At 34.6% G+C, this 26009-nt stretch overlaps 1 protein-coding gene across 18 annotated transcripts in view; it reads right to left on the bottom strand.

The window, feature by feature from the left end:
* Positions 1–26009, bottom strand: part of Ppfia2 (PPFI scaffold protein A2) — a 465396-nt gene that overhangs the window by 144947 nt on the left and 294440 nt on the right. The window lies entirely within an intron of this gene.

Here is a 26009-nt window from a genome sequence, read left to right as displayed (position 1 = left end):
ATTTTAATTTGTAATTTGTGGGTGGCCTCTAAGCATTTAAATTCATCTTGAAAATTCCCCAACTATTTTTGTTTTAAACTAAACTACATCCACACGAAGCCCCGACTGCTTATTATACAGGGACCTTCATGATCAGAGATTAAAGTTCATATTTCCCTTAACCATTTTCACAACAATTTTCAGGCAGTATACCCATGTGGTTAACAGTGATTCATTTTGTCTATTTTTATTTCAAATTCCAGGAGTGAGACATAAGAAGTATCACCATACCAACACATAATTAGCTCCTACATCGATATATATTCTAATTCTAGCTGGATTTGACATTTATATAACACTGTGACCATGATAAACAAAAATAAAATACAGAAGAAACTATAGAACAATAGAGTTTTACTTAAGCAATTGATGTTTAAGGCTGTTATATACATTTGGGAAATCCTGAATATTAAGACACATTCAAATAGAATGCAGAGTTCTAACCAGTCACCATTTCACTTTATATCCTCGGTTTTGAGGAAAAAAAGATTTATAAAAACCACAGAGGCATACTAAGATGCTGTGGGATGTTCTGTATGTCCTGTGGGAGCCCATTCTCAGGTTCCTCGTGGCTTTACCCAGCAGGTCCACATAGAGGATGATTAGGACCACGGGCCTGAGTGCAGGTGTCTGAGATGGTCTGCACTTGGCTGTGCTGTGGGATGGTCTGTATGTCAAGTTGCTCTGATTGGTCAATAAATAAAACACTGATTGGCCCGTGGCTAGGCAGGAAGTATAGGCGGGACTAACAGAGAGGAGAAATAAAAGAACAGGAAAGTAGAAGGAGTCACTGCCAGCCGCCACCCTGACAAGCAGCATGAAATGATGCCGGTAAGCCACGAGCCACGTGGCAGGGTATAGATTTGTGGAAATGGATTAATTTAAGCTATAAGAACAGTCAGTAAGAAGCCTGCAACAGCCATACAGTTTGTAAGCAATATAAGTCTCTGTGTTTACTTGGTTGGGTCTGAGCTGCTGTGGGACTGGCAGGTGACAAAGATTTGTCCTGACTGTGGGCAAGGCAGGAAAACTCTAGCTACACTAAGATTATATGAACACCTTCATGCAATTTGTGCAAATTAATCAAGTTTCACCTGTATCATTGATATACCCATCAGCTTATTTCACCTATATCTCAGGAAGCACAGCTAGATTGTGAAAGTCAACTATTCCAGTGAGTTACTTGAGATGATAATACAAAGTTTGATTCTAAATTTGCTCTGTTTTTTTTTCTTTTAAAATATTGTAGATGGGATTATTTCAGGAGCAATAAGATATCAAATATGTGTATATTTTGCAGTGACTGCTTATGAGAACCACTTTCAATAATAGTCATTTTAAGAACAGCTGTGTCATGCCAGGCGGTGGTGGCGCAGGCCTTTAATCCCAGCACTCGGGAGGCAGAGCCAGGTGGATCTCTGTGAGTTCGAGGCCAGCCTGGGCTACCAAGTGAGTCCTAGGAAAGGCACAAAGCTACACAGAGAAACCCTGTCTCGAAAAACCAAAAAACCAAAAAAAAAAAAAAGAACAGCTGTGTTTTTAACATGTGTATGTGTGTATGTATGGAATTTCAAATTAAATTGAAAATTTCTACCAAAATAACTATTGTAGTCACCTAATCACTACTTTAGTTATATTTTCTCACACCCAGCTTATTTCTATGATTGTAATACATTATTTATAGCATTAATACAATAAAAACTGTAGTTTTTTTCAAGAGCCTTATAAAGGGGTACATAAAACATAATATAACGGATTTGGCTCAGTGGTTAGAAGCACATACTGCTCTTGCAGAGGACCCAGGTTCAGTTCCCAGCACCCTCATGGTGGTTCACAGCCCCAGGTAACTCTATCCCAGAGGATTTGACACCCTTTTCTGACCTTTGTGGACACCACACACACACACACACACACACACACACACACACACACAGGCAAAACACTCATACATCATACACAGAAAAGAAAAACAAATAAACCTAAGTAAGGACCCACCCCAAATTAATTGAAATTGGCCAGAAGAATTAATAGAAGTTTTTAAGGCACAGAAAAGAATTTATAGTGAGCTCTTGGCTAAGAGTGATCTAAAATAGGAGATTAGTAGTAAAAGCTGAAGAAATTGTTAATGTAGTTAAGCATAAGGATTAATTCAGAGAATGAAAGAGAAAAAACAAAAAACAAAAAAAAAACAAAAACGATAAGTAGTTTTCCAAAAGTGGCATTGGTATAAAGACACACATTTTCATTTATATTTGTTGGTATTGTATGATAGGGTCTCACTATGTAGACCAGGCTACTCTCAAAGTTTTCATGACCTTCCTGCTTCTGCTTGTCAGTGCTGATTGCAGAAATATGCTATCACATCCAGCTAGAAAACACTTTTAACAGTATCTACTTTGCATTTTATAAAGAGAGGCATCCATTTAAAATATAAGTAAGAAAATAAATGAATGCAAAGGGTAGACTGTTCATTGAGATAAATAAGTGGCATAGAGAAGTACTACACCAAATTTAAAATTGGTGGGATGAACAATATGGAGACTTCAATGTTGATTTCTGAGAAGGTTGGCTGCCACATAGATAAAGGCTTTTAATTGCATTGAGCTATATCCTTCATTCTCCAAGAGGGTACCCCTGCCTAGCAACTTATCATCTTCATGAAAAAATACAACAGATTCCTACTTAAAAACAAAACAAAACACAACAAAATTGTCTACCAATGAAACTGAAAGATAGAACTTATTAGATGCCTTTATTATTATAATGTACTTCATAACAAGGAATGGGATCTTTATTCAGCTACACTCATTGAGAACATCTATGGATCCCTTTAGATCCTGAATCTACAGAGAATAAAGTATGCTAAAGTGTTTTTTTCCTTTATTTAAGGGCAAGAAGACAAGCGATTATACATGAAAAGTTCCCCTCCATAATAAAAAAAAGAGAGAGAGAGAGAAGAGGAAGAAGCAAAAATGTGGAGACCAGAGTGTTCTGAGAAACATGAAAAAGTCGAATTAGAGTTCAAGGGTGATCACCGTGCAATCATAAGGCACATTCTGTGAATAGGATTCCTGGGCTTTGAGCAGTCTCAGAAAATATTTATTTTTCAATGATATTAACAGGAGTTCTTTCAAAGTTTGCTTTTTGTGTGCTAGGAGCCAGAAAACACTCAGAGCAAATACTGATTACTAAATTAAAAAGAGCTAAGTCTACATATCCTAATCCTGTCTTTGTCTTCTCTTTATTCATAACTCTGACTAGTTTACTTGTGACAACTTTGATGGTGTAGAATGAACCTTCTATTTTATAGTCCATTAATAAACACTGGCATCTTATAAAATGTCACATTAATGACAATATCTTCGAGGATGGGCTTGCTGATCACTGTCTTTCCCCTTTTAGCGTCATACAATATGACCTCCTCAACCAGGCATAATAAACACTGTAAAAAGGCATTTGGGTTATTGTTCTGTTTTGTTTCCCAATCAAAGCAGAAGTGTCAAAACAACAGGCTGTGTTTTAGCCCCATTTCAGTGACTGAAAGGATCTTAAGGGAAAGAAAGCATTCCAGTGTGTCTGAGAATTATTTAAGAAAAATGTAGGGAGCAGAAACAACATCCATTAGTCACTGCTGCACCAAAGAAGTCAGGGAAATGAAAAGGATTTATCCATTTAGTCCCTTCCTTAGAAATAACAAAGGCATGCTAGGCCCATTATTCTGAACAATTTCTTTTAAAGTAATTCATTTGCTTTGGTTCCAACGATAATTATTATGTGCTATGTTCATCTGAATGCATTTCAATTTTTACCTTTTTGGCATTTTTAAAACGTGTTCATGTGACAAAATGTCACTAGGGGAAGGGAGCAGAGAGTGGGCTTAATGACCTTATTTCATGGGCAAAATAAAATAAAATTACAGACAATGAGCAATAAACTTTTCCTATTCCCAAGAAATTGCCAGCTAGACAACATCACTTTTGCAGAGATTCTTTGGCTCTTTCTTTTTTGAAACTGCCTATAAACAACGTGAATAATATTGTCCAGGAGGGCAGTGACATTAGCAATAATAATATCAACAGTGATTTTGTTGAAAGTTTTTTTCTAAGAATCATTTCAATTATATTATATGCATTAAGTCCTTTAAACATTACAACATCCTTATAAGATGATTTCTATTATTATGTCTGGGGTAACTGAGGCATGGAAACTAAGGAAGTTGTTCTTGGATATGGAATTCTCACATGAGTCACTGTGAATGGAAAGGTAGTTGCCCTGGGTGGGGAAGACAACCCTTCTTTGGCTTTTATTTGTCACTTTCTTTCAGCCTTCTCTTTTCAAGGTAGCATATATACTAATAAAAACATCCAATCAGATAGTTTGCACAGGATTCCAAGTTACATTTATCACTTTCTTCTAAAATATTAAGTTTTGACTAGCCCTAATTATTCCTTTTCCTTGTGTCATATATTATGTATCTCTACGTTGCGTTTCTATTTTTGACATTGTGAGCATGCTAAAAACTGCTGTTTTGTTTTTTAATAGTTAAAACCATAAAATGAAGATAATATTTTGTGACATAAAAATGGTAAGAACTTATTTCTTAGTGTTATTTGGAACATGACTACAGTTCATGAGTTTGCATGTCTTGGGTGCTCTCATTCCACAGGTGGGATAATTGTGCTAAGCTGTGCTACAACATGGTACCCAAAATATTGGTAAGTGCCAGAAAATGGTTATGGTTACTTAATCCAGTGACTCTTGTCTACTTCCTAACAAAACCAAAACCAAAACCAAATGATAAAACCCTACAAAAAAAAAAAGAAACAAAAATTCCATTGAATGGATTAATAAAAGCAATCATGAACAAAATGGACAAGCAGAAGATATCAAAATACCTGGGTCCAAGACATAATACAAAGCCAACTAGCCTACCTCAAATAGAATGATGATGTAATAAAAATCAATGTAAACAATATAATTGAAATTTGAGTAGAAGAGCCAGATATATACTCATGCATGCATCAGTAATCAAATAATCTTAAACTAAGAGGAAAGAAACAAACATTTCAGACAGGTGATTCTCTTTAATGAATAGGGCTAAGAAAAATAAAGATTCACAACAGAAGAATGAGGAAGACCTATGTCTATATACAGGTAAAATGAACAACGCAAAGTAGGTCAAAGACTTAATTGTAAGACCTGAAACTACTTGTGAAATTACTGGAAAACACTTAGAGAAAACACTTCAAATACTTGAAGATATTGGTATAAACAATTAGTTTTAGTAGACTTCAGTTGCACAGCAGAAAATACTAAACAAATGAGATTATGACACACTGAGACACATACATGCAGAAATATACCTACAGAGCCTGATATATACATGTGAATAAATATACTGAAGAAATAAACTGTATATCTGACAAAGTGTTAATACAATGTTGTGTAAAAACCTAGATAAATCAAGAAAACCACTTTAATAATCCAATTAAAATGGATTAAGGGTCATAATGAATATAGTCAAAGAAAGATACATAGATGTCTAATTAACATATGAATTGATGCTCACTAGCATTATTCTATGGGAGATATAATGCAGATGAAAACCAACATATGCTATCACCTCATCTGAGTTGAAGACTATCATAAAAATGACTGAAAATAATACATGTTGGTGAGGATGAGGACAAGGGAGAGCTGTAACACTACTGGTGAGATTTGTCATTAGTGTAGATATTGAGAAAATGAACATGCACTTTTCTCCAAAAGCCAAAAATAGAATTACCACATAATTTAAAGCCCCTGATTGTCCTATACAATGGAAAGAAATGAAATCAGCACATAAAAAACCACTTACATTCCTGTGTTTATTCATTATCATTCAAGATATGGATTCAGTTTGAATTCTGAACAATGGAAGAGAATTTTAAAATAATGTATACACACACACACACACACACACACACACACACACACACACACACACAAACTGTGAAGCTCCAAAAACCATAAAACTCTTTAGTAACCATGTGTATGACTTGAGGGATTTTAAGTGAAATAGTACATATACAGCAAAACAAACAAGAAATTATCTCACTCATAAGTAGAAACTAAAAACATTTAATGTAATAGCAATTGACATTAAAACAGTGGTTACTAGAGAGTGGAAAGACTCCTAGGAAGGAGAGATTCGAAGATTCCATCAACATGTGACATATTAGTTAAATCCAATTAATAAATTATAATTTATAGACTAGGACAGTGAATATAATTAACAGTAATTTGTATTGTATGTCTCAAATTATATTCATACAAAAATTATAGTTATGTGCTAAAATATACTACTTACTTTGAGTCTCTATATAAGTAAAATAATTATACTGTATTTAATATATATTCATATCTATGAAATCAGTAGAATAATACATTTTGTAAAAAATCACATTGATTGGACAAATAAAAATCTTCATTTAATATGTAGGTACTGGTTTCATTAATTAATGATAGTTGCTTGAGTTTGTTATTGTATTGCAGTTACAAAATATTGAATTTCTAGTTTCAATGATTCTTCCATAGTTGCCTTTCCTCTTCTGTAGATTTCTAGTATTTCCTGGTGTTATTGCTCAACTAGACATTATTCAAGGAACCTTAAGTAATTTTCATTTAACCATCCAAATTACAGTAGAAATTTGATGGCTTAGAAAATATCAATGCTATGAATGAGTTGGATAAAGTAGAATTGGTAAGGATACAAACATAAGGTCTCTCTCTGTCTCTCCCTCTCTTTTGTCTTTCATTCCATTAAGATTTTATCATTCTTATCAATGAATATAAGTCTACTCAATCAGTTTAATAAAAGTAGTACTTTATTTGCCCTAGTACCTCAAGAACAATAAATATTCCACCTAAAATTTTAAAAGCACTATAGTTTAAAATTTTTGTAACAACTACTTTCTCCTCCTCAACAAACAACATTTTCTTGTTTCAGCATCTTCATGTTCTTTTCTTCTGATTTTATGAACCCCTCACAACACATTCTTTTATTCTAGCATGGCTAATTTTCCTCTTTGTGCCACAGTAACAATGTTTTCTGAGTGAAAAATGGAATGTTCATTTTACTAACATGATTGTAATAAAAGGAGAACTTAATCACACCAGCTGTTCATCCAAACTTTTTATTAAGATGTTAGAAGTTAAGTGATTTGGGTATTAGGTGACTTAGAATTCTGAGGGAAGAATTTTGTCTTTAATTTAAGGAGATATCTTGGTCTTTACCTTTAAGTGGTAATAATTACAGTCCACCACATGAGTGCATCTGTTTGAAGAGTGTGAACACAATGCACTTTAATTGATAGGCTTAGTTTGGGGACAGAACTAAGAGAAAAAATATATGAGAGAGAAAAAATCAATAAGATTAAGGTACTTCATGTCTCACCAGTGAGTCCAAGATCAACCACATGGCCAGGCAGTAAATGAATTTTGTTTTATAATAAAACACAATAAAAAACTCTTGACATGAAAATGTGAGTGACATTTCCTGGTTGACAATACTCTGTCTGAAATGGATCTAGGAGAGTAGCACATCAGTCAGTAAGACAATGGAAGTTCCAGGCTGGGAACTTCCTGGGCTCTGCCTTTTGATATTTTTTTCTTGTATAACGTTAATCTGTTTTCTTTAAAGTAATAGACCACAGCTTTGAGCATGAATTTTATGTGTCTTCTGAGAGAACCAGTGAACCTGTTAGAATCTGGGAATGTCCCACATTTTAGGTTGTTGTTGGGGGTAGAGGTCTTGTGAAGTACCATGCCCTTGGACTTTGCGGTTTGGTCAAGTATGAAAAAAAATCTGTGGTAAAGACAAATTGTTTCTGACTTACTAGGACTTAACAGTGTACTTGACATTCTGATGGTAATGATTACATATTTAGTATAAATTATATATTGAAATTTTTTCTGAGGGTGGAAATATAATATTGTCACAATATTATCTATATAATACATATACATTTTTGGATTATGACATTTTTAATTTGTGATGAGTTTATCGGGACATGGTTATAACACAAATCAGGGGGTGCAATGATTATGTTTAATTGTCAAATTGATACAATATAGATCAAGTATAAAGAGCATCTCAATGAGTGGTTGCTTTAGTCAGGTTAGACTATGGACATACCACAAGAGATTCTACTGACTTAATTCAGTTGAGAAAGTCCACCGTGAACATGGATGGTACCATTTTATGGACTGAGTCCATGATATAGGAAGAGAGCAAAGTAAGTTAGTACTTTTAAGCAGCTACGCTTTGATTTCTTTTTTTTCCCCTGACCTTGGGTATGACACAGTAGCTATTTTGAATTCCTTTCATCTTGATTTTCCTGCAGTGATGGATTGCAAACTCAAACTGTGAGCTAAAATCAACCCTTTCTCCCTGAAGTCAGTTTTTGTCAGTATATTTTACCATAGCAACAGAATGATAAAGTGTGTCTGTAGTGCTGACTGAATTGTGGTATTTTCAGCTACCAGGAACTTTTAAAATCCATTTAATCAGTAATTAAATATTAGTTAAAAATAAAAGTGATCAATGTACATTTCATTTCTACACTAAGGGAAATGATTAGGGTGAAAAGTAGATATTTTACTCATTAAAGTTTTCCAAATAGCTTCAGAATATGGATGCTTTAATGGATGTTTTAAAGAATTCAATGTTTATTATACAATGTTTGACACATTTTAAAAACAGGCTAAATTATGTAATTTAATGTCTGAATTACTAATATAGCTAATACAGCTATGTCTTTTAATAGAAAGAAGTCCTGAACCCTGAAATAATTCATAGAAAATAATAAGCAGGAAGATGTCATGGTGGATTTAAATGACTGGGAAGAAATGAACTGATAGCTTAGAAAGTCATGCCAATTTTGTATGTGTGAAGTACTTTTTATGGAGAAAAAGGCCACATAGCAGATTGGCTGCTGTCACTTCATTTAGGCACCTTAAATGTCAACCCCTACTGATCACTAATGTTACTCTGAACATTTTGCTTTGTTTCTGAAAGCTGGTTATCCTACTTTTCACAGTGCTAGAAATTACTTAGTTTTTCTTACAGGCTAGATATGATGACTAAAAATGTATGTATGTTGGGGAAATGTGGACTTCTTAGCACAGGTCTAAGCATACAGTAATCTTCCCCAATAGTATAAACAATATTTTTTTTTACCAAATTCATGAAGATGTGAATTTCAAGGTCATCTATAAAGTATGTAAAGTGCCATGGAATCATTCTAACTGTAAGATGATATCTTTTTATTTAATAAAAGATCATGTAGTCCTAAATATTATTTAAGGAATGTTATTTTGTCTTAGCACTAAAATGAAGGTGGATATGGAAATGTATTCCTATTGGCTTTGCTAATATCTAATATTAGCCATTGAGATTAATCATAGCAATATAACTTCAGTATATTAACTTATTCATCATATATATTATCTTATCCAAGAATCATGATGAAATCCTAGGTAGACCATGTATCTATTAATATTTCTTTTATGAGGAATGAAAAACTAAAACAGAAGATAAATTAATAATTAAATTAATTAATAAATTATCAGGAGTGACATAGTTTGGATGTGATAGATCTAGAACTCAAAGTTGAATCTTCTGAGTTCAGTGTAGCATTTAATTTTATTTTGGTATGTTTTGACTTTGTACCTCCACCTTCACTAAGTTTCAGTATTTCATTTACAATGTTTGCTGTGGCATGTTCTGTATGGCAAATGTATTAATAAATAAAACATTGATTGGCCAGTAGACAGACAGGAGAATTGAGGGAGCAGGAAGGGAAGGGGGAGACTGCCTGCAGCCACTGCCAGGACAAGGAAAATGTAAGGTACCAGTAAGCCACGAGCACGTGGCAAAGTATAGATTAAGAAATGGGCTGAATATAAGAGTAAGAGCTAGACAATGATAGGCCTGAGCTAATGGCCAAACAGGTTAAATAATATAAGTGTCTGTATGTTTATTTTATAAGTGGGCTAAGGGCTGCTGGGGCTTGGTGGGACCCAGAGAGAAAACTCCAGCTACAAATGGCACCCAATGTGGGGCAAGAGTTTCCACCTAAAACCTTAGTAAAAAAATTCTAAAACGGAGCTAAAAACAGTTCCTAATTGTCTCTTTCAAGTTAGCAGCAACCTGCGTGTTTGAGCTACTATCTACTATGGTGGGTTCCTGGAGTCAGGGCTGGACCTGCAGTATGGCAGAATGAGGCCTCTACAATTGGCACGTTAAGTTGCATGGTGGATTTAGCCCTTGCTAATACAAAACAAAAAGAAGTTTCTGGGCTATATGCTGCTTTGATAGAAGCATAGACCCACTATTTCTAAGAGTTGATGGCTCCCAGAGTTGGCGGAAAACATACAACCGCCATGTTGGTAAACTGAAGTGGGCGGAGCCAGCAGTCACAGCACAGTTTCAGTCTTAGAATGCTGCAGTTTAAAGCAATAGGTTCACAATAAGACTGATTCAGATGGATAGTTTACAATATATGTAAAAATGTATGTAAGATTGAAAGAGAGAGAAAAAGGAATATATACAGTTATATGAACAAATAGATAGTTTTTAAAAATAAAGTCTTTAAAGAAACAGTAAAGGTAATAAGCCATGTAAAGATGGCTATCACACATAGAATCTGGATCATGTTGTCTTTGATATTTGTAACTGAAGAAAAACATTTAATTGTAAAAGCTGTTGAGTTATACCAAAATGTATACTTTAAAGGTACCTTGACTTCAAAATTTGGATATAAAGATATGTTGCTTTGGAAAAGAGGCTCTGCTTTTCTTTCCACAGAAAGCTAGAGGCTATGGATTTGTTCCAGATTAAGATACATCAGGTTTGACCAGCCAAGACCCCTTGAAAGGTCTCCAATGACACCAAGGCCCAGATGATCCAACATCCAGAACCATTTCAAGGCAACTGGCTCAGATGATACACCCTCACGGACTACTCTATAATCCTAAAATTTTCTTTGTGTCCCCATAAGATATAGTGCCCCCCTCCAGCAGGAAGTAGTAAGAGATGCTACGCCCAAATTCCCAAGCTGGCTTTGGATATAGAATTGGCTCACTCCCCCTCTAAACTCAGGCATATCGCTAAAAAAAAAAAAAAAAAAAAAAAAAAAAAAAAAAAAAAAAAAAAAGAAAGAAAGAGAGAGAGACAGAGAGAAAGAAAGAAAGAAAGAAAGAAAGAAAGAAAGAAAGAAAGAAAGAAAGAAAGAAAGAAAGAAAGAAAGAAAGAAAGAAAGAAAGGAAGAAAGAAAGGTTGAGAGATTCTTGTGTCCCAAATCAGAAGAGCCCTCTGGTGTGGGACAGACAAAACCCAATGTTTTTATTTAAAACAGGTTGATTATAAATGCAATCTCTTTCTAAAAAAGAAAAGGGGATATGATATAGACATATAGGATATAGAGATGATAGGATAAAAGGGTAGATTAATAAACCTACTTTTAAAGAACAACAACTTGTTTAAAATGTTTTACATTGGTATTTATTTTAGTTTCTATTCTTGTTTGAGGTATTATGTTTATGTAACTCATTTAGATTGTAATGGATAATTTAGAAAAACAGATTAATAGTCGTCTATGATAATCATACTTTTAGCCATGTTAGTTAAGTCTTCTAGGTATACATAGATATATTTCAGATAGATATGTAATCTTCAAATACTTCAAAGACCTACAGAATATGACATTTAAATTATTTTTTAAAAATTTGACTTTCTGGACAGTAAGACATGTCTGTTCCTGGCAGCACCAATTTGCTTCAGAGAGGAGGATGGGCATCGAAGACACTCCATATGGAGTTTATCTTCACCTTGGCAAAAATAGCCATTTGGGCAAGAAACTGTTCTTGCCTGGACTGCTTGATCAACTGGACATGCAGGACCCATGGAAAGGTGACCACTGAACTTTGCTTGGCAAAATGGTCCTTTAGGTTCCTGCTTCACAGAGGAAACTGTCAGACATTCTACAGGACACAGAGAAAAATGACTGAGAGACTCTAGTCCTGTGGGCTGAAGACAGGTGCCCCAACTTTACAAGAGAACTTTGGATGACTGTCCAGTCTGCCAGCTATCTCTATCTACCCTGCAAGACTCCAGAAAGTTGCTTGCATCCTTCTCCCATTTCTCAGGTAATATCATGTCCTTCTTAGGTCTTTGATGTAGTTGAAGCCAGATACAATTTTCCTTAGTTATGATAAAAGATAAGTTAGATATTAAACCTTAGACTCACAAATATAAGATAGATAGGATATCTTCTTTAGCTAGATACAATTTTTCTTAGTTATGATAAAAGATAAGTTAGATATAAAACCTTAGACTCACAAATATAAGATAGATATGATATCTTCTTTAATTTCTCCAAATAGACTAGTTATTATAAATAGACTAGATGTTATAACTATAATTCTTGCTTGATAATTGTTTTGTTATATGTAATTTTACTATGTAAAAGTTAAAACCTTCCTTAAAAAAAACAGGAGGAAGTGCTGTGGGATGTTCTGTATGGCAAATATGTTAATAAATAAAAAACATTGATTGGCCAGTAGCCAGGCAGGAAGTATAGGTGGGACTAACAGACAGGAGAATTGAGGGAACAGGAAGGGAAGGGGAAGACTGCCTGCAGCCGCTACCAGGACAAGGAAAATGTAAGGTACCAGTAAGCCATGAGCCATGTGGCAAAGTATAGAATAGAAATGGGCTGAATATAAGAGTAATAGCTAAACAATGATAGGCCTGAGCTAATGGCCAAACAGTTTAAATAATATAAGCATCTATATTTTTATTTTATAAGTGGGCTAAGGGACTGCCAGGGCTTGGCAGGACCCAGAGTGAAAACTCCAGCTACAATGTTTAAAAGATATGTAATCTTTTCCAAATTATTAACTCTAAAACAAAATTGTGCTCTTCATTACTTCCCAACCTGATGCTTTATATTATATTGAATGATTAAAATTGTTTTATTTAAAAATGATACTTTTATAAACACACAGACAAAATTCAATACTTTCTGACTTGCATGTTCAAATTGAATATGAAGTGTGATTGTACTAATATAGAGAAGAAAACAAAAACAATTGAATATATCACATTCGAAGATAGAGCAAAAATGACTGTTACTATGAACATAGCCACTCTTAAGCTTTTATAACAGAAGATCTTTGAATCAAAACAGGGAGGAGTGAAAAAAATATTTGAAATGGATTTCTCATGTGTCCTACACAACACTGAACAACTTGAACCTCCTTCTTAGTTCCTTCACACAAATCCTGGAAATGATCAAAAGAATAGAACTAGGAAAAGGCAATTTTTAAATTCTCTTTTCTTTATTGAATTTTAACTCATATTGTCAGAGGACAGACATAATATGATTTTTTTGGGAAAGGTTATTTTACTGACATGTATACTTATCAGCAGCAAAGGAAACAATTTTCTATACTTGGTAATATGTGGGTAATTTAGAGTTTCTACATTCATCTTTATAACATAATATCACAAAGAATAACCCAGAAGTATAATTTAAAAAAAGTTATAGAACTTTCAACTACTGGTTTTACAAAGCTGAAACTTTTTAGTTGGCTAGCAAGAAAAAAAATGATATATCCAATCACTTTTCAAATTTTCTATGGAATAGATAAGCTAGTAACTATACGATTTTTAACAAAAAAAAAGGAGGCAATTTCAGTAGTAAAACTACATTCCTGATATGTTTGTAAGGAAACAAAAACTGTAGCCTCTGAGGTTTACATTGTCTTCAAGCAGTTAATTTTCATGCTATGGGGTGCTACTGCCACATCCAAACTCCACGTTCACTAAATACATACTGTATCTTGTCACAATTACATGTATGTAGATGTTTCAATAGTATTGCATTTCCTGCTAAAATATCAATTTAGAGTTTGCAAAGAATTTACCAATATGATTATTAATGATGAACAAGTTAATCAACCAGTCAAGGTTTATATAAACATGAAGGAGATGTGAAAGCCATTGTGAGAATAATCATCTCTGCTAAGTAATGGTAGACATGCAGAATTCAATCCACTTTTACCTCACAGAAATGAGAAATAATTAGAACTAAATGACCCAAAGTGAGATTTGCAAAGGACCAGCCAGGGGAAGTAGATATTATTGAAAAACCAAGTCACCGAGTTTTGCAATGTGTTTTTCTAGCCTTAGAGCCTTCCCTTTATAGGTATGGAAAATTTTAATTAGGAGAAAAAATGAACTTAATCATTTCTTGATTACTACAAATAAATTATGTTGTAATGTGGGATGAGAAATGCCTCAGGAAAATTCCTAAGTATTCCTCAATGACTTTTCTTCTTTCCTCATAATTTCTGGGTCGTTTTCAGCCATTTTAGTTTCATTTAAACTACTTAAACTTCAGTTGTTTGTGGATGTAAGAAGGTTAGGAAATTTTTGAGAAATATGTTCCCTTCTGCCTTTACTACAGATGGTCAACATCATAGGAGACACATTATACACATATTTGTACCTCTTTCCTTTTAATTAGTAAATAACTTCATGAACATAAATAAGGAAGTGTGATGGGACAATTCCATGGTGTCTTGCATGATGTACTGCAGCTCTTTCTTGGTTTGCTGTGGAAACTTTTGAGAACTAGTGAGTTTACTGTCAGGTACTGAAATGTCTTGCTTAGCATATTTGAGTCGTTGGCATATTATCTTAGTCATCGTCCCCTTATGTTGTTCCCACCTCTCATAGAAGACAAAGCTGCTGTCCTTAGATAGAATGCCTCTTATGAAATCTCTGCCTCTTCCTCATTATTCAAACAAAGTATTCATCACCATCAATGGAAAGACCTCCTTTGCTTGTGTCTATCACTGTCTTTTTCACCAGTACTCTCTCTCCTTTGTTTTGTTTTGTTTTGTTTTGTTTATCTCCATCCCCAATGGGTCATAAGTATTTTCTTTCAACTCTGATAAGCATATTTCTCAATACTTCAACTTTGATCTTTGCAATGGGATGTCCTGTATGTTGTAAATGTATGTTGCTATGGTTGATTGATAAATAAAACACTGATTGGCCAGTAGCCAGGAAGGAAGGATAGGGTAGGCGGACAAGGAAGAGAAGAATGCTGGGATGTGGAAGGCTGAGGCAGAGAGGCACTGCCAGCCACTGCGATGAGAAGCAAAATGTTAAGATACTGGTAAGCCATGAGCCATGTGACAACTTACAGATGAATAAAATGGGTTAATTTAAGATATAAGAACAGTTAGCAAGAAGCCTGCCACGGCCTTACAGTTTATAAGTGATATAAGTCTCTTGTGTGTTTACTTGGTTGGGTCCGAGCAGCTATGGGACTATACACTTTTTAAAAATATATTTCCCTCGACTGTCGCCCTTCATTGTTCCCACTCATGACCAGGCTATTCATGTAGATCTTGTCCATTTCTCCGTGTCTTTTTTTTTGGAGGGAAAGAGTGGGAGATCCTAGCTGGATCAAGAAAAGAGAGGGAGAACAAGGAATAGGAGACCATGGTAAATGAAGACCACATGAGAAGGTGAGAAGGGGAGGAAGCAGAGAGCTAGGGAGGCCCACGGAGATCCACAAAGATACCCCCTCAAAAGACTGCTGGCAATGGTCGCGAGATGGCAGGAACTGACCTACTCTGGTGATGGGATGGCCAGACACCCAAATAGTGGTGCCATAAACCCCATCCAAGGACTGAGGAATCTGAAGGCAGACATCCACGGCTGGGCCCCTGGTGGAGCACTGGGAGTCTAATTAGTGAGTAAGAAGAGGATTTATATGAGCGAGAATTGTTGAAGCCAAGGTTGGATAAAGCACCGGGACAAATAACCAAATGAATGGAAGCACAGGATCTATGAACCAAAGGCTGAGGGGCCCCCAACTGGATCAGGCCACCTGAACGGGTGAGACAGTCAGTTGGCTTGATCTGTTTGGGAGGCAGCAGTGCATTGGTGCCAGGTCCTGGGCTCGTTGCATGAGTTGGCTGTTTGAATCCTGGGACTTATGCAGGGACACTTGGCTCGGTCTGGGAGGGGGGAATGGACCTGCCTGGACTGAGTCTACCAGGTCAACCCCGGTCCTCGGGGGAGACCTTGATCTGGAGGAGGTGGGAATGGGGGGTGGGCTGGGGGGAGGGGTGGGCGAGAGGGGGAGAACAGGAGATTCTGTGGCTATTATGTTGAACTGAATGGTGTTGTAAAATAATAATAATAATAATAATAATAATAATAATAAAACCAAAAAAAAAAAAAAGAAAAAAAAAAAATATATATATTTCTAGGCATTCCTTAGAGTCCTGGGTTTTAATACAGCTCACAGGATCGATTATATCAAATGATGTGTTTGAAGCAATGACTCTATCTAATCTATAGACCTAACTCTTCCCACCTAAATATGAATTTGGTTCCTCTCCTTCCTCACACCATTTGGACTCCATTTGCTTCTGAATGATTATGGAAGTTAATTTGTATATGCAGGTCCCTTGCTTTGTCCTTAGGGAAATACAAGTCAAATAAGACTGTAGAAGAGGTGCAATGAAATTTTTATTTCCTTAAAAATTTACTTGAAAGTTAGTAAATTAAGTGACCAGAGCATTTAAAGCATAAAACACACATTAAAAACACAGTTCATCTTGCAAATAGACAGGCTAAGTATTTTTATGTTTAATGCAGTCATGTGGTAAGCTTTTTAAAATAAACATGCCTGCTTCTGTGTTCACTGAAAATTAACCTGTCAATGCAAGTTTTACAGGTACTTCTGAATAATCCATTTTGTCTGGCTCAATTAATAATTAAATAAGCATATGGGTTTCTGGCAACAGGAAACACATTTTAAGGATGTAATCTATTTTTCTTTGTACTTGCCTTGTGCTCTACATTTTGTGTAGCTTTCTGATTTTAAGCTACAACAAAAATTACCATCCATGAAACAAAGACTTTATTGTACTTATTCTATGCACATAATCTCGAGTCACTTTTTAAGGATGACAATTTACAAAACATATTCGGTGTTAACAATGCAATCTCGCATTTGAGAGAGGTTTTGTAATTCAGTAAATTCCCATTTTGTGTATATGTATTTATAATATTTTATCTGTCCCAGTTTTCTTTTCCAGAAATGATGGGTTCAATAATGCATGTGTTCTATTCAGTTTGTTGTATTCTGCCATTGGTCCATACTTATTTCAGGAAATTATAACAATTCTTTTCAGTCAAAACTATAACATGTTACTGAATTTATAACATGCATTTTTTTCCTTTACCTTATCAGTTGGCCTAAAGACTTAAACACATGTTCATTTCTTATTTCCATGAAAACACTGATTCGCTTATTATTATCTATAGGCTTAAGTTCTGGCTCTACAAATACCTAACTCAGGTGATGCTCTCTCTGTATCCTGATTCCCATTTATGCCTCTGCCTGATTCTAGCTAATCTTTCGCTTAGTGAATCTAATGAGCATCTACATAAAACACCTTCCTAGGAAGATGTTTAAGACAATAACTGTCTGTCCCCACCTCTACTTATAAAATCAGTTTTTCTGTTTTATTTAACATTATCACATCCTGAATATACTTTAACTTTCATCTTTGTCATATTTTATTTTAATTACATTTCTTGTAGTATAATAAAATTTACCATTTTTAAATGGTATCATTCAATTTTGTTAAATACATTACCATTGATACTCCCAGAACATATGTCCAGAACTTTGTCTCCTTGAATATATCTTCACTGCATTAAATACTGTCATCATTATAACTACACTGTAAGGTACCTATCTCCAATACTAGATTATAGTCCTGATTGAATTAAATTGAAGTGCTAATTCCTTGTTTTAGTCCTATCCAGTATTTAATGCAATTTTGACAAACATATAATTGTCCTAAATTTGAATGGGAGTATGATGACTAAAATAATAAGTAAGGACAATATTTACATAGCCATATCACATTATGTGAACTCTCAAGTCTTACTCCACATGATTTCCCATTTTAACAAAAAAAGTATATAAAAAGTATTCCTGCAAGAATTTTGCAATTAAAAAAATATAAAATGTCCTTTTAGTTTTCTTTCAAGAGCTCCGCAGAATCTGATTTCTATCCACCTTGTGATTCTCATCTCCCTCATTGCCTCACATACTGACTAACACAGGATCATCTATGGTTCCTGACACAGGATCATCTATGGTTCCTAAGTGTTGTTTTATATATTCCTAATCATAGTGCTTGCTCTCCTTGAAATGGTTTTCATAACTTAACATTGTATATAAAATAAATTATGTAATTATAAAATATCTTAATAAAGGATTTAATGAATCAAATCTTCGTCTTTCTGCACCGGTATGCTCAAATATTGTCTGTAGAGTGAAGACAGACTATTGATAAACATATTGGTCACATGGTTCATGTGATTGTAGAGAATGAAATAAATATTAATGGAAAAGGTGTATTTTACTTGTCTGGGAAGCAGTGATCTAGGCTTAGACAGTTATAATGCTAGCTCCAGTGCTTGTTGAATGGTTGTAACACTTGCAGAAACAATGAGCTTTAGAAATTTAAACTAAGGATCAATGACTGGTTGTTGGCCAGGAATCATAACGGGCTTCATTAGAGAGGTGAGCTTACACTGGGGGAGTGTGATTTCAGTGGGTTTGTCAGATTTGTGGATGGATTCCAGGAGAGACATTATCACAAGTAAGATCTAGGATCAAGATCTTATGCTTTCAAAACCAACACATGCTGTAATTATATATAGGGAAAAAAATCTTCCATTGTCCTAATAACTCAGACAAAGGGACAAGGGAAGAGGGAATTAAAACTGTATTTTGTAGGTTAAGGCTATTAAAAGGTTTTAGTGGTATATTTCAATTCTATGCAACTTATATCATCACCCAGTTGGTTTGCATTAATATGGTATGTTGCATATTAAGACTGAACATATAAATTATATGTAGCAGAAAAAATACAAGGTGTAATTTGGGTTCAAGTATAACCTTGCAGAAGCATAGGAAAAGAACTTAGTGTGGGTTTTCAACTTGGTTCCATTGATCAATGTGTCTTTTTTTTTTTTTTTTAAATTTTTACCAAAATCATGCTGTAGCCCTGTAGTACAACTTGAAATTTGTGAGTGATACTCCCAAAGTCTTTTCTTATTCAGGACCTGATTTGTTTTTCTTTCTTTCTTTCTTTCTTTCTTTCTTTCTTTCTTTCTTTCTTTCTTTCTTTCTTTCTTTCTTTCTTTCTTTCTTTCTTCTTTCTTTCTTTCTTTCTTTCTCTCTTTCTTTCCTTCTCTCTCTCTCTCTCTCTCTCTCTCTCTCTCTCTCTCTCTCTCTCTCTCTCTCGCTCTCTCCTTCCCTCCCTCCCTCTCTCCCTCCCTCCCTCCCTTTCTCTCTCTCTCTCTTTCTTTCTTCATGGAGCTGGACAGTGTCCTTTAAGGATCTGTGAAGAGCTGTGTTGGAATTTTGATGCGGATTGCATTAAGTGTGTCGAAGACTTTTGGTAGGATGGCCATTTTTACTACATTAATTCTACCAATCCATGAGCATGGCTGATCTTTCCATCTACTGATATATTTCTCAATTTCCTTCTTTAATGTCTTAAGTTTTTAATCACACAAGTCTTTTACTTGCTTGGTTAGAGTTAACCCAGGATATTTCATATTTTTGAACCTATTGAAAAAGGAATTGTTTCCCTGATTTCTTCTTCAGTCTATTTGTCATTTGTATATAGGAAGACTTCTGATTTTTGTGAATAAATTTTTTATCCAGATGCACTTGCCAAAAGTGTTTATCAGATGTTGGAGTTCCTTTGTGGAATTTTTAGGAATATATATATATATATATATATATATATATATATATACACATATATATATAATCTACAAACAATAATATTTTGACTTCTTCCTTTCCAATTAGTATCCCCTCAATGATCTCCTTCAGTTGTCTTATTGCTCTAGCTAAAACTTCAAGTATTGTAATGAACTGATATGGAGAGAGTAGACAACCTTGTACTGTCCTTGATTTTAGTGAAATTGCTTTTCATTTCTCTCCATTTAATTTAATGTTGCCTATATGCTTGCTGTAAATTTCCTTTATTATGTTTAGGTATGTCTCTTGTATCCCTAATCTCTCTAAGATGTTTCTCATGAAGGGATGTTGGTTGTTCTCAAAGGCCTTTTCTGCCGCTAATGAGAAGATCATGTGGTTTTTCTCTTTCAGTTTGGGTTACATTTATTGGTTTATGTATGTTGGATCATCCCTGCATACCTGAGTTGGCATTTTATTGATCATGGTAGATGATCTTCTTGATGTGTTTCTGGATTTGATTTGCAAGTATTTTATTGAGTTGTTTTTTGTTTTTTTTTTTCCTGAAAAGGCAAGGTAACTCTCTGGAGTCTTGTTTATAAGGACACTAATCGAATGTCCCACTTCCATGTACCATCACTAGGAGTTAGGTTTCAACACATTAATTTCTAGAAGACAAAAACATTCCACTTTTTGAGTGTATGTTCATAATAAAATTGGTTTATAATTATCTTTCTTTGTTGGGTAGTTATGTTGCTTTAGTATTGGGTAACTGTGACTTCATAAAATGAGATTATTAATGTCCCTTCTGTTTTTATATTGTGGAATAATTTGATTAGTAGTGGCATTAATGTTTCTTTGAAAGTCCGGTAAAATTCTGCACTAAAACCATCTCGCCCTGGGCTAATTTTTGTAGGGAGACTTTTAGTAACTGCTTCTATTTCTGTAGGAGTTAAAGTTCTGTTTGAATTGATTATTGCATTGATTTAACTTTGGTGAGTGGTATGTATCAAGAAAATTATACATTTCTTTTAGATTTTCGAATTTGTGGAGTATAGTTTTTTACAGCATATTTTTATGATTCTTTGAATTTCTTTTGTGTCTGATGTTATGTTACCCTTTTTATTTATAATTTTGTTAATTTGAATATTCAGTCTGCCTTTTTGTTAGTTTGGATGAGTGTTTTATTAATCTTACTAATTTTCTCAAAGAACCAAATCCACACACCAATTGACAGCCAATTTTTATAAAGAAGCCAGCAACAAGCACTGGACAAAATGATATTATTTTCAGCAAATGGTGCTGGTCAAATTGGATGGCTGCACATTGAAGAATGAAAATAGATCCATACACAAAACTCAACTCTAAATGGATCAAAGACCTCAACATAAAACCAGATACATTGAACCTCATACAAGAGAAAATGATGAATAATCTTGAAATCATTGGAACCAAAAAACTTTCTGAGCCAAACACCGTTAGCACAGGCACTAAGATCAACAAATAATAAAAAGGGATCTTATGAAACTGAGATGCTTTTACACAGCAAAGGACACTTCACTTGGACAAAGTTGCAGCCTACAGAAGGGGAAAAGGTTTTCACAAACTGTACATCCAATAGAGGGCTAAATCTAAAGTATCTAGATATCAAGAAAATAAATAACATAATTTATAACTATGGTAAAGATCTAAACAATTCTCAAAAGAGAAAACTCAAATAGCCAAGAAACACTTAAAGAAATATCCAACATCTTTATCCATTAGGGAAATGTAAATCAAAACTATTTTGATATTTCACCTTATACCTGTCAGAATGGCTAAGATCAATAAAATAAGTGACACCTCTTTCTGGCAAGAAAATAGAGTAAGTGCAACACTCATTCATTGCTAGTGGGAGTATAAAGTTGTATAGCTACTGTGGAAATCAGTGTGGTGGTTCCCAAAGAAGACTGAAATAAATCTTTCACAAGATCCAGCTATGCCACTTTCATGCATATATCTAAAGGTTGCTCTTTCCTGCCAAGAAACATTCACTCAACCGTATTCATTGTTGCACTATTTATTATATCCAGAAATCGGAAACAACCTAGATTCCTCTCAAAAGAATACTAGATAAAGAAAATTTGGAACACTTATGCAGTGGAATATCATATTGCCATTAAAAATGAAATGATGTATTTCACAGGTAAGTGGATGGAACTAGAAAAAAATCATCATGATTGAGGTATCCCAGACCCAGAAAGACAAATATTATATGTATTTACTTATATGTGGATATTAGCTATTTTAAGTCAGTGATGATCAAGCTACAATCTGTAGAACCACCAAAGTTAGATATAGAGTACAGGACTAAAAGGCACAGATAGGAAAGGGAATTAGAATAAATAGTTATGGATTGTGGAGGGGTGGCAATGGTAAGAAAGGTTCAAAGAGGAGGGGGAAAGATGAGGGATGAGGGATGAGGGAGAATACAAGAAGTGACTGCTAAATTAAAGGCAATTGAAGGGTACCATAAAAACCTTATAAAGTAGAAGCTTCCTGAAATATATACATATACAAATGCAATCTAAAGCAAATTGCCAAATAATGGGAGAGAGTCCCAGTTGGCCATCTCTTGTCACCAAATGAAGTTTCAAGTACTGAGCTTGGGTTACATCTCATTGAGTTGTTGGCCAAATGGGCCCATAGGAACCTCTAAACAAACAAGGCTTGTTCTAAGACTATCCACAAACTGATGGCAATGCCCCATTGCTAAAGATAACTTTACAACTAATTCAGATAGTGCATACTTAGAGCCTTCACCCCTGTATTCTAGCCTCTTTGGTGCAGGAAGATATTGTGCATACTACCAAAAGAGTAATGTAAACAGCAGACCAGATGCAAAACCTGTGATCTACAATGGTGTACTGTCTGCAAGATATGCTATCTTTGTGATACAAAGCTTGTGGGAGTAAACCAACCAATTTCTCTTAGGGAGAGATGGAGCCCATGCCTGACACTGCCTGAAGGACCAAGAACCATTGACTGGATTGTCTAGTAATCGAGGATAAAACCAAATTCTACTGTATAAAATAAAAGTAGCAATAAAATGATGCCTAATAACTTTCTGATCTATACGTATAGATGAATGATTTGCTCAGTCATCACCAGAAAGCTTCTTCCTTCAGCAGATGGGAACAAATACTGAGACTCACAGCGAGACAATATATAGAGAATGAGAGACCTTGGAACAGCCAGCTCTAAGTGAAATGTCTCTATAAAATCCCTTCCCTAAGGGTTCAGGGACTCCTGTAAAAGACAGTCAAAAAAGGCAAGATCCACAGGGGATGGAGGACACCAAGAAATCAGGGCCCTCTAGGCCAACATGACTACAGCTCATATGAACACAGAGACTGAGGCAGCATGTACAGGTCTACACAAGGTCCTTGGCCTTTATATTACAGCTTTTAACTTGGTGTTTTTATGGTATTTGCAAGTGTGTGAAAGAGTGGGTCACTCATTCTTGTGCCTTTCTTGAACTCTTTTCCTTTCATTTGTTTGTCTTGCCCAACTTTGGGCAAGACATGTGTTAGCCTTTTTTTGTGTTACTATACTTTAGCACTATTCCTTAGAAGTCTGTTTCTTGTTTTTCTAAGGGGAGGCAGAAATGGAGTGGATCTAGATGGGAGGGAAGATGGAGAGCAAATAGGAGGAGTAGAATAAGAAAAAAACATAGTCAGGATATATTATGTGAAAAAAATCTATTTTCAATAAAAGGAAAAAATAAAAATAAGTAAAAATAGTAAAAAAAAAAACAAACTTAGTGTGATTTTTCCAGTGAGAATCAATGAAGATCTCATCTATATGTATTTCAATATAGATGCAAGTAACTTATTACTTATGGATATGGGGAACAGTACATACATGGTTACACATTTGAATTGCAATTCCCTGAATGCAGAATGAAAACAGTTGAAAGATTATCAACGTTTAAAGTAGGCAAAAGAGTGGTATATCTGGGGAAATATTGTTTTGGGACCCACCATAAAGTAATTACAGTAAATAACTATCAGGATTATTGTGTTGATGTAGATGCTTTTAGCACAGATCCCAGAGATATAGAACAGTCAGTAGATATTAGCTTCTATTATTATGTGCTCAATACAATGATCTATTTTTAGTGTCATCATGAAAATGGCATCAGACTAGAAGAAATATTTAATTTTTTAATTTATTGGAATAATAACAAGTCATAAAACAACCCTCCAAACACTCTAAGTGCAATGGTACTTATTCTCACAATGAGTGAAAACAACTAATAGCTTTCACTACATACAAAATATTTTCCTTTTCTTAAACTAACATATTATAATTTATATTTACAAAAATACTGGGATCATTAAACAAAACCTCATCCATTATACAAAAGTGAGATGTTTTGGAGCATCTACCAGACTGGAACTCATAATTGTTTCATATTATTTTAAGCAAAGCTTCTTATTTTATTCTGTTAATAGCCCACATAAACTCTAAAGGAATATCATACAAGATAAGCGAAGATACCAGAGTAGGTGATATCCTTGGAAAAATTAAAAGCTGTGCTCCCAGATACGTTTAAAACCCTTTCAGTGTATGAATTGATTAGCCAACTACAAGTTGTATTTCAGTTTTTGCTTTTGCCCCTAGCTGGACACTTATGGAAGAGAGTAATATATAAAGTCTACAGAAATGCAAATTATCTTTAAGATATTTTACAGAGATAAATGCCAAATTCATGTGTGAGAATAAGAAGACAGCGTGAAAGAAAATGAGAGACCGCAAGTGAGAGACAGAGTGGAAATACACGGCTGAATGAGTTCTGTAAGATGATACAGAACAAACTCTCTGCTTGTACAGAATCATAGATATATTTGAGTATAAATACGTCAAGCTATGTCTCACAATCTGGACCTCTACGCTCTGACTTCTCATTTCTAAACCCGGGGATGGAAGAAACCCCGTGTTTCTTGAACAGTTACTATACTTTCAGAAACTCAGGAAATAAAAGCGAAGTCCTAACAGTATGGCAGCTCTCTGGCATTGCTGTGTGCTGTCAGAACGATCCTTTGAAGGGGATTTTGAACCGCTTAAGTGTGAAGAAAGTGACCTGACAACTAGCATAAACACATCCACTTGCTGATGTCTGCTCTTGATTATGGGTGTAACATGATGAGCTACTTACACTGTGGCTGCCTTGATTCTGCCACAGTGCTGGACGTTAGCATGGGATGGTGAATGAAAATTAGCCTTTTATCTCCCTGAAACTGCTTTGGTCTCAGAATTTTATCACAGCAATGGCAAAGAAACCATTATTATTTTTTCACTATCCTTCTGTGGCAAGCGCTTTCTCCATGCTGACATTTCTCTAGCCAAAGTCCATTATTTTCAAGGCTTTAATTATTAAGACAGGAGCCAACAAAAGAAGAAGTAAATGACTTTGTGAAAATTAAGTTATTTTAAGGAAGCAATACTAAGTAGTGCATGTGCAGTAAATAGAATTTATTCTATTTTTTAATGTATGGAAATAGACTATTAATACCATAAAAACATCATCAAATAAAGAACTTTGTTAAATATTTTTAGACACGCTACTTTGTTAGTAATCCTTAATAATACTTAGTATTAACAGTAGCCTCTCATATTTTAAATTATTAAAAATACAGGAAGATGTGCTTATTTATTTTATTATATTCACTACCAGTAAATGAGAATGAACTTCTACAAGTGCACTTGTAAATAAATATAAAATTAGATGTAGATAGCACTATTTTATTGTCTAATAAAGATCTATATTTTTATTTTTGTGCATATATTCTAATTATTCAATTTTACTAATAAAATAAAAATAAAAACGGAAAACTTGCAAAAAACGTTTAAAATTTTTTTATCATTTTTATTAATGAAAGTAGAGTTTTTTTCATACAATATACTCTGTGATGATTGTCCCTCCCCAACTCCTCCCAGATCCTCCCCACCTCCCCAACCACTCAAATTTTCACTCTTTCTGGCTCTCTCTCATTAAAAAACAAAGAACAAAACAAAACAAAAACAACAGAACAAAACAGCAGCAACAAAAAGCCAGGTGTCTAA

Source organism: Peromyscus maniculatus, chromosome 18 (genome assembly GCF_049852395.1).
Source record: "Peromyscus maniculatus bairdii isolate BWxNUB_F1_BW_parent chromosome 18, HU_Pman_BW_mat_3.1, whole genome shotgun sequence".
In the NCBI taxonomy this organism is placed as follows: domain Eukaryota; kingdom Metazoa; phylum Chordata; class Mammalia; order Rodentia; family Cricetidae; genus Peromyscus; species Peromyscus maniculatus.
This window is presented reverse-complemented; position numbering and strand designations above follow the sequence as displayed.